An 11,053-nucleotide genomic window follows, 5' to 3' on the forward strand; every position below is an offset into this window, starting at 1 on the left:
GGTTCTGACTAATTACTCGTCAAGTCTTGCTGACAGTGAAGAACACAAGAAAACTGAGATCTGTGATGACTGATTTTAAGAAGTAGTATATAAAAATGATATAAAACATAAAAGTATATTCAATAAAAGTCACATTGACTCTACTGAGATTGCATTTTACATCTCACATTTACTGTCATATTTTATTTGATCCTCACAGCAATTCTGAAAGATAGAGCAAATATCCTAAGCTCAATATACAGATCCATAACCTGATCCCACGGATAGTAACTGGCTTCTAACATTGTGCCTTTTCCCTTACAACCGCAATATCACTGAGTCACTTTCTGCTGCAATCCAGCAAGACAGCATCTCCAGTTGTTCTCTAACCACATAGGCTATTGGTGATTTTCAGTCTAAAAGGTGCAAACCGATGGCTATTTTCTGACTGAGTTGGCTCAATAGACGAGAGCAGGATGTAAATATCTCAGGCTTAGAGCTGGAATTTCTGTTTAGAAAAAATTACTTTCCTCATTGAATAGACATTGAATATACCTCATCACTGTACAAATAGGTGATTTGCATCCCAACGGTCTGGGTAAAACAGTTACATTATATTTCCCCAACTAAAATGGAACTTCCTAGAAGTCAAGAGGCCTCTCTTAGTGGTCTTCACTCTCCAAAGCCCTTGCACAGAGCGAGTGCTCTGTAGACATTGTTATATAAATAAATGAATGCATAAATAACTATTATCTGGTTATCATTTGTTGTGTACCTACTAGATGTCAGGACCTGTGCTAAGCACCTTACATTCATTACCTCTAACTCTTTAAACCATCCTCTTGAGCAAATAACACTTTTCATTATACAGATGAAGAAAGTGAGGCTCAGAGAAGTTAGGTGATGTGTTCAACATCTCACAGCTGAAAGTGATGGTGCCAAGACCAATCCCTCACCTGTTTGGTTCTAAAGCCCACATAGTTTCAGCACCACCCTGAAAATTGCCCACTAGTGATGAGAAACAATGTAAAGTTCACATCCCATACGAAGTAGATTAACAGCATCATGTCAGTATATAACCTGTAGAAATAACCAAATAATCTCATGGGTCAGGACTAGAGCTATCCTACCAGATCTCGGTACCCTGATTAGCTGTTGCTTTGGCATCATCTGCCTAAGCAGGGTGTAACAGCTGCGCACAGAGCTGGAACACCAAGGAGAAGGTTAAGTATCCTCCTGGGATACAGAAACACCACACACGTTCGAAGGACCAGGAACAGGATAGGGCCTGTTTCCTCTCCTAGCTGCGTGCCCGGGTCTTCACTGGCTCACCTGGTCTGAATGCTCCTGGTGGTGCTGCCTGTGGCGTTAGGTAGTTGCTCTTAGAACTTCTACTTTATAGTATAAAAGAGAAAGTCTTTGTAAGACAATATTTACTTTCTATGATTTTATTTACAATCTATAAATAAATCCAGCTTTATTTGGGGACTCTTACATACATCTTCAATGTTCATTTACTAAGTGATCTCTTGGTTTCTAAACTTTCCTTTCCTGATCACATTTACCTCCCAAGGTTATGGCCGTCAGCAAAGGTCAGCACATTTTTACTGTCTTTGAAATCATATTAATACCCTGAGAACAAAATTTGACCAGAAGAGGACCTGTCCTTCCTGGAGAAGAGAATTCACAATGTAGTTTTTTAAGGTTATCTTTGACAATTAAGAGAAATCATTAACATATATAGAAAGTGGGTCATTTATCAAATACTTATCATCAGCATTTTTAAAACTATTTATATTCTTCTAATCAACTATAAAATGAGTAAACTCTAAGATGTTATATCCTAACATGTGCTCCATGGAGTATTAAGAGGTGTTATGTGTAAAAAGGATTCAAATCAGTTTGGGAAATACTATAAAACCTTAGTTGCTTAGAAAGGTAGAATCCTTAGAGTTTCTAACATGCTAATGAGCACTGTTACTCTATAGAAATGGAATACAATACATTGTTTTGCCCAAAATTGTTTAATCTCAAAATGAATTTGTTTATAATTGAGTGAGATGAAGGGCTAGACTTTATAAAATACCCTTCCAAAAGGTGCTTTTAGGTTTCTTGATTTTTAATGAAACTCCTCTTCAGCCCACAGCACCCTTGTTCTATTGGTGCTGTGGTAAAGCACTAGGACAAAATTGATAAGTGTTGCTGACCTAGCACATTCTCTTCATAATCCAGCAAGTTGCCAACTGGCAATGAGTTTCAGTTGGCAAGCAGCAATGTGAATTATCTTGGTGTTTTTTTTTGTTTTTTTCTGAGACAGAGTCTCACTTTGTTGCCCACGCTAGAATGAGTGCCGTGGTGTCAGCCTAGCTCACAGCAACCTCAAACTCCTGGGCTTAAGCGATCCTCCTGCCTCAGCCTCCCGAGTAGCTGGGACTACAGGTATGCGCCACTATGGCCGGCTAATTTTTTTTTATATAGATGTTTAGTTGGCCATATAATTTCTTTCTATTTTTAGTAGAGACGGGGTCTCGCTCTTGCTCAGGCTGGTCTCGAACTCCTGACCTCGAGCAATCCACCCGCCTCGGCCTCCCAGAGTGCTAGGATTACAGGCGTGAGCCACCGCGCCCAGCCTCTTGGTGTTTTTCTTACGTTTGCTATAAGCTTGCAACACACTTTGGCCTCGGGCCCACTCATTGTTTAAGCATTCTGTGGGAAATCACTTAGGAAATCACCTTTAGTCTTCAACCTGTGGTCTCCTTAGCCAGATCACTTTTATTTAAAACAAAAAAAAATGTTTATTGAAGTAATATGCACATTGAAAGAAATTTGGAAAAATGCAGAAAAGAAAAAAAACCACCATTCTGCTACTCTAACATAATCACTGTTAGCATTTTGGTGATATCTTTCAGTGCTTTTTTTCCTATGAATAAAAAATGTGTGTGTGTGTGTGTGTGTGTGTGTGAGATATTCTATTTTTCATGTAACACTATATTACAAGCTTTTTCTACTGTGAACAATGTCATTATATTCCACTAAGTAGAGGTGAGTTTACCACTATTTTCCTTCATTTAGATAATTTGTATTCTTTCATTTTGTACACAAAAGATTTTCCCTCAGAAAAAGCTTTCCGAATAATTTTAGAATTGATTTCCTGAAGCAAAATAACTAGGCCAAGGATAGGGCTCTTTTAAAAGCAGCCATTTTTAAATGTGGGTAAAACAGTCCCTAAGCCTTAGGACTAGTCTTTGCAGCACTACCACTGCCCTACAAATGCGTGCCCTCGTCATTCCATTAGTCTTTGGATCATTCAACCAATCCAGTCCCCATAGTTAATCCTGTACATTTTGCTTGATAAAAATCAGTGTATTTATGTGTATATATAATATATAAATATATATTTTTATATGTGATATATTTATATATGTAATTTACATATATATATACATATATATCCACTTTTTAAATTATGGAATGAATAAATTAAGGTGAAGAGCATATAATGTTCTAATTTCAGGTCAGAGTATAAATTACATTAAATTATCCCATTTAGGGAATCATTAAGAAGTGAAATCTATTAAACTGATAATGTATTTATTAATGTGAATTAGCTTGGTATTAAATGTCATTAAATAAAAAAGAATAATCCAAATCATTGTACTGGTACCTGAATGAATCACTAGGACATGGGAGTTTTCCTTCACTTTATTATTAATTCATAGAATCCTTCTTGTTTTCTTTTAAACGTTCAAAAATAAAAAGTATAAAAATACATACAATGAAATGTTTTCCCATCCTTACCCCCCCCTTTACCTAGTTCATTCTAACACCCCACCCTGAAATAGGTATCCTTTCTTATTAGTGTGTCCCTTTAGAGGTTTTTATTCAACACAAACAATGACAAATGTAAATTCTTAATATCTCTTTACACAAAAGTTAGCATATTATACACATTGTTCTACAGCTTGCTTTTTTTCCCACTATCAGTATATCCTGGAGATATTTCCATGATGATACTTAGAATCCTCATTTTTTACAGTTTCATAATATTCCGCTTGCCTGGATTTACCATAATTTATTTAACCAGATTCCTATTGATGAACATTTGAATTGTTTCTGATCTTGCTGTTTCAAACATTCTGCCGTGAACATCTTGTACATATAGGATTCCCAAAAGTGCAATTGATGAATCCATATGTATTTGTGATTTTGATTGCTACGGCCAAAAGCTCTCAGGATGGGCACGTGGGTTGTTTCCACATCTTTGCATCTTAGATCTTATCTGTCTCTAGTTTTGCTACGAGTGTGTTTACTAGATTTCCCTGTCATTCCTTGCCTCTTATGACGTACAGGAGGAGAAGGACAAGACTATCATCTCGCACAGACATGTTCGTATGGGAATTCCAGGTGTATTTCTCTCCCAGAAGTCCTTGAGTGGAAACTCAATTATATGGCTCTCATCAAAGAGTTGGCTTTGTCTTTGGGAAGGAGCAAAAATGATACATATCTCACCATTTCCCTTCACTTGCAAATGAGCAGGCTTTGTTCTGCATATAAACCAGGACTTGCTCTTAAAACTACGCTTCCATAACCTCCCAGTTTCCCTGGACCTTGCTTTCTTTATTTATATGTCTTAGAAATTATTCAGTAACAACAAGCAGAGTTTTCATTCATTTTTCAAATATTACATATTACTCCTTTATATGAATTTCCAATAATTAATTTGACAAGTTTTATTAATAAAATGCAAGTCAAGAAATCTTTATTCAAGTTTGAATATAGAATGGAATACATTAATTAGTGATGAATAACATTTAAAGATAAATGTGAAAGAGCTTGCATTTAATGTTCTAATTATACAGAATGTTTATTAATATGGTGATTTTTATTTTCTCTGTCTTCATGAAAAAATCCATAACCAGAATTCCAGGTAACCTATTGATGCCTACATTCCCCAGTCAGCTATATCTACAATGTACCTATCACAAGAAGGGCATTAGATCATCCTCGTTACAATCATAGGAATACTTATATAGAAGGGAACAATATAAAATGTTGGCATATGTTACCCAAATGGAGGCCTTTCATCAAAACCAAAATAACCTGCTATCTTCCCATTTTCTCTTCCACTTGGGTATAGAAGAGACAGAAGTCATTTTTTGCTTTGTCACTTTCTATTACATTCTTTTTATTATTACTCATTTACTTTCTTTCCTGCCACCTTCCATAGAAGACTTAAAGAATAAAAACACTCAATAAAGTGGAAAACTACAAGTATATAAAGGTTGAGTCTAGGAAAATGCAGAGGAGCCAACTGGAAAAGAAAGTAGAATATGAACATGCAAACTATTACTTATCAAAAGTGGAGGGTGGCAGAAACAGTTTGCTGTTGACCAAAATTTGTTTTCCTTCTTCTTGGGCACACAACTAGGTTAGATCCCCAGCCTCTCTTGTAGTTAGGGTCCTTTGCTTGAATTTCAGCCAATGGCATGTGACAGAAGTAGTATGTGCTACCTTTGGCTGTGGCCCATAAAAACCTTCCTTGTGCATTCTTCCGTACTCTTTGCTCCTTCTGCTTGACTGAGGACATGGCAATGGTGACATTGGAAGCTCTGTACTGGGGATGGCAGAGCCTCTGTCCTCCTAGGTCCTTAAATGACTGTGTGGAGGAGAGGTGTCCAGCAAATCTATGTACCTGCCCAGGACTGCTACCTTTGCTTAGGCACAAATTTTGATCATCTTTGAGCCACTAATCAATTTAGGCATATGTGTTACTTTAGCTTAGAATAGCCAAAATAATACATGCCACTGACACAAAGAACAATAAACCCATATTGTATATTTGGACTTCAGCAGGTCTTTTAACTGGTAGGAAATTGTCTAGACAGATATTTACCCAATAAATAGCAATTCAGGCCATGCCTGACTTTAGAAATGAGTTAGTCCTGGTTTTCAGCATTGGAATAGGCCTCAGCTGGAACAAGGGGTTGGTTCATTTTCCAAAGGGTTAACCTCAGAACATTTGAATGGTGTTGGCCAGTGGGCCTCAGGAAGTTTCTGGATCAGGAAATGTCCAGGTGAAGGTCATCATCAGTTCAAAAAGCACAAAACCAGCTGGAAATTGAGGAGCCCACATTACCTGTTTGTCATTGAGTTGAAATGAGGAGGAAGAGCTGTGGTCAATGTCTGGAGTCAGATAAGATGGCAAAATCCAGGACCCTAGGGGACAGCAGGTCAACATGGAAGTCAAGAAAGCCAGTGATTGGCTGGGCGCGGTGGCTCACACCTGTAATCCTAGCACTCTGGGAGGCCGAGGCGGGTGGATCACTCAAGGTCAGGAGTTCGAGACCAGCCTGAGCAAGAGCGAGACCCCGTCTCTACTAAAAATAGAAAGAAATTATCTGGCCAACTAAAATATATACAGAAAAAATTAGCCGGGCATGGTGGCGCATGCCTGTAGTCCCAGCTACTCGGGAGGCTGAGGCAGTAGGATCGCTTAAGCCCAGGAGTTTGAGGTTGCTGGGAGCTAGGCTGACGCCATGGCAGTCACTCTAGACCGGGCAACAGAGTAAGACTCTGTCTCAAAAAAAAAAAAAAAACAGAAAGAAAGCCAGTGATCCAGGCTGCCAGATTCAAACCCCTGCCTCCCTTCTTACTAATTATGGAATCTTGGGAAAACCTATTAATGTCTCAGGGCTGATTTCTACTCTTTTGACAATTAGACTCCATTCCCTCATCAACTCTTTCCTAGACTTTTATCATAGCCTCTTAAATGTTTTTCCTGCCAGCCTTTCCCCACTGAAATCCATCCCCACAGCCTCTAGAATGATGTCGCTTACTAAATTGTTCTTAATGATGGAAAATGTTCTGAACACTGTGTCCATAAACGCAGCTTCCAGCACTGCTTCTCTGTAAGGCACAGAGCAAGTTATTTACCCTTTCTGGGACTCAGTTTCTTCACCTGTAAATTAGACATGTTGGACTATATAAAGTCTGGTATCTGTACTTGTTCTGCAGGTCTGTGATTCTAAGAAGTCATTTTATAAACTTCACTGTCTTACAGGCTCATATGATGCCCATGCATGGGGCATTTTTGACTCCAAAATTTTACCTGTTCTTACTAGAAACTATGGAATACATTCTTCACCAGATATGGTGGCTCGTGTCTGTAATCCTAGCACTTTGGGAGGCTGAGGCAGGAGGATTGCTTGAGGCCAGGAGTTTGAGGCCAGCCTGCGTAAGAATGAGACCCCATCCCTATAAAAAAATAGAAAAATTAGCCAGGCATTGTGGCATGTACCTGTAATCCCAGCTACTTGGGAGGCTGAGAAAGGAGGATCTCTTGAGCCTAGGTGTTTGAGGTTGCAGCGAGCTATGATTATGCCACTGCACTCTAGCATGGCTGACGGAGTGAGACTATGTCAAAGAAAGAAAGGAAAGGAAGGAAGGAAGGAAGGGACGGAGGGAGGGAGGAAGGAATACATTCTGTATAAAACTAATGTTAGTCAATAATTAATTTAGACGTAACCTAAACTTTTGTACCCCCACAATATGCTGAAATAATAATAAAAAAGAAATAAATAAATAAATAAATAATAAAAAAATAATAATTAATTCAGGCAAAATGCTTTTGGGTATATAAGAGAATAGAGAAAGACTGACCACAGGACGAGAGAGACGAGGGGTATGGTGTGCTTGCATCTTGGGATGGAAGCCCTCAGGTATTAGAATTTAGTTAGAATAGCAAAGCCTCTAGCAGGAGACAGCCCAAATTTTTAGTATCCAGAAGAAGCCACTGCCTGGGACCTAGAGGGAATGCAAGATTGGCATACACAAAGTTGAGATAGTGATGGTATGTTAGTCCCTTCTGCATGGCTATAATATAAAGGAAATACCTGAGACTGGGTAATTTAAAAAGAAAAGAGGTTTATTTGGCTCACGGCTCTGCAGATGGTATGAGCATGGTGCCAGCATCTGCTTCTGGAGACAGCTTCAGGGAGTTCCCGGTCAAGGCGGAAGGTGAAGGGGGAGCAAACATGTCACATGGTGAGAGAAGGAGCAAGAGGGGGAGGAGGCGGTGCCAGACTCTTCTAAAAAACGAACTCTTGTGTGAATTAATAAAGTGAGAACCCACTCATTATCATGGGAGGGCACCTAGCCACGCATGAGGGATCCACCCCCATGACCCAGACACCTGCCGCCAGGCCCCACCTCCAACACTGAGGATCAAGTTTGGACACGAGATTTAGAGGAGCTAAACATCCAAACCATATGGGATGGCAAAAGCCAGGAATTAGCAGAGCAGCACCAAAAAGCTACATGAGAAAAATCCTTTACTCCCGAGTAAGGAAGCAAAGCCAGAGAAGTAGAAGAGTGAGCAGTAGATATGAATGAATTGTATGGAACATCATTTTGACTATGGACTCACCAGCCTGTGACTATAGAAATTAGGTAACATTTATATTTATGCTCCCAAAATGACTTCAAGTCTCCAACCTGTGAAGGGAGAAATTTGAACTCCTCAAAATACCCCCAAGTTTTCTCTGGGTGTTTACAATGAGGCTGACAAACAACATCTAGACTGCCCCAATAATTAATTACCATTAAAGTCCACCTTTTCTCCTCAAGTCGACATTCCCCATCTGTAAGGGCAAGAAGTCTCACCAAGGCCCTGTTTCTCCTGCTTACTGATGATCTAGAGATAGAGCCTTCTGGATTTTTTTTACATACATCCAGGCAATAGGTTTTCAGTGGTATCTGGGGTAGGATCTCCCAAATCCACAGATTACCTGCAGTGATTTGAAAAGCCAGTAAGGAGGGATGCTCTTGGGTTGGCAGCCTCCCGTTTCACCCTCTCTCTAAGGGTCTCGCCTTTTCTTCACAGACGTTAGAACGAGGAGAGGCATTTGTCTAGAGCAGGAGGCTGTCTTGATCACTAGCAATTTCAACTCTTTCAACTCGTAAGCCCTGGGGTGCATTCTCACAGTGACACCACGCGGAAAGAAGAGCAGGCGACTAAGCAAGGCAAGTCTGCCAGTCCCCAGTGTGCCACACTGACTGCTGCAGGGCTGGGTCTCTCAGATGCACATTCAGGTTTTGTGCAGTGTGCCACACCAACGCCCCACTTCGTGTGTACATTCCTTGATCCCGCGGCTCCTGCCTACACCGTGCCATCCGTGGCACGGTCCCACAGCGTGTCCCACTTGCCCTCATCAGGCCCCCACTACCACCTCCTCTGGGAAAGGTAGTTTGATCTCCTAGTTGTGTGTGTTTGCACCATGCCATCCTGTGTTGATGATAAACCTGTTCTCAGTTGATTTTCTTCCAGTTTTGTGTAAACCATAGTATGTGTCTAAAATATGGGTTTTGCAAAGGACCGGATGTTATTTTAGGCACCAATTGGTGTTAAACTGGCCACTTTCTCACTTATTTTATCATACGTTTAGTTCTTATGGACATCAACTGGCATTATATAGATCTGTTTTTCCACTTGATTTTTGATCATTTGGATGTTTTTAGTGCAAGCATATTTTTCCTTAGATATTCATGGTCAAACTTATCCCTCAGCATTTTATTTTGGTTTCTTCACTTACTTCCCATACTTCCTTAATTTTAAAATCTCCTTAGGAGAAGAAGCTCAATTAAAAATTTGTGTTTTTATGGCATATTATGTCTTTATCTTTCTCCTATTACTTTTAAACTAGTTTTGATACTTCCCCTTCACCATCACGTTTTCTTCTCTTTGGTGTGGCCCACTCAGTGTTTTCTGTTTATTATCACTGTCCACTTAACTAACACTTTCTGACATCTGTAAAATTCTCTCCCCTTGGAGTGAGTCATAGCGAGCCCTGCTGAGGGTAGAGAAGCTGGCTCTGCCTTGTCATGTGAGACGCACAGACACACGGTAATAAAAATAGCATGGGGCATGAGGTTGGGCGTGGGCCCTGCACAGAGTAAATTATAGTTGAATAAATGACTGTGAATAACACGACATAACTTGCAATAGTGCCCATGCACTGGTAGTTGATAAAACTCAGCACGACTTTCCTTTTGGAGGGAAGTTGCGGACCCTGTGCAACTGTTGCTGGAAGCACTAAGGAAAAATTGTAAGTTGCTGCTGAGAAGAGAGAAACAACTCTTACAGGTCGTACTTAGCATCACCAGAAATCCTGATTCTCTCCAATGTGCCCGCATCCTTTTCTAGCAAATAAACCACATTTCACAGAGATTTTTGGAATTGTGATAACATACTGTGATATGCCCTTCTGATTATGTTATGTTACAGGTTTGTCTCCTTGCATTTGCAGCACCTTGCATTTTTGACACCTAGCATTTTCAAACTATTGCTTATGAATATTTAAATGAAGACCTCACATATTTGGGTTAATCATGATACAGCTTTTTCAGTAAACAATTTCAGAAACTCAGGTGTGTTTTTTTTAGGTAATTCTATTTTATCTTCTTTTTGCATCATTATGGACTTATGCCTTTCTGATGTCCTCATGTGAACCCTACTTTCTTTCAACATCTAGAATTCACAGACTAATTCTGATTCTTTTCCCTGCCTTGAGATATGGAATTAGCTATCTTCCCAAGGGCACTAATTCCTTTTTTCAGAGGATTGTTTTAGAAGCCACAGGCACTGGGTCTACAGTAAGCTTGTTCCACATTCGAACTAGAATTTGGCAGGATGACAGCAAAAATATTCAACAGCACAAATCACTGTAGGGACAGAATAGATAAATTCTCCTTTAAAAAAAAAAAAAAACCCATGGATTCTTATTGACATTTCCAATTCACCACTATTTTAATAAGTTCTTTTGCTTTACTCTAAGAGAGTTTATTAATCCATTTTTTCAACTTTTGAGCAACTAATTTTTCTTGTTTTCATTAATGTTAACAACCACAAAAAGCTATATATTGTCATACCAAATCATAGGTCTAAATTTCAGTGCCGCTACCCCAAAATTTGGGAGACTCCATATTTTTTCTTCATTCTTGACCCTCAGTTCAGCCATCCTAAAACTGGCCTCACAGGTTGCAGGTCCTATCAATTCTTTGCTCAGCATCACTTAGC

Source organism: Lemur catta, chromosome 18 (assembly GCF_020740605.2).
Source record: "Lemur catta isolate mLemCat1 chromosome 18, mLemCat1.pri, whole genome shotgun sequence".
In the NCBI taxonomy this organism is placed as follows: Eukaryota; Metazoa; Chordata; class Mammalia; order Primates; family Lemuridae; genus Lemur; species Lemur catta.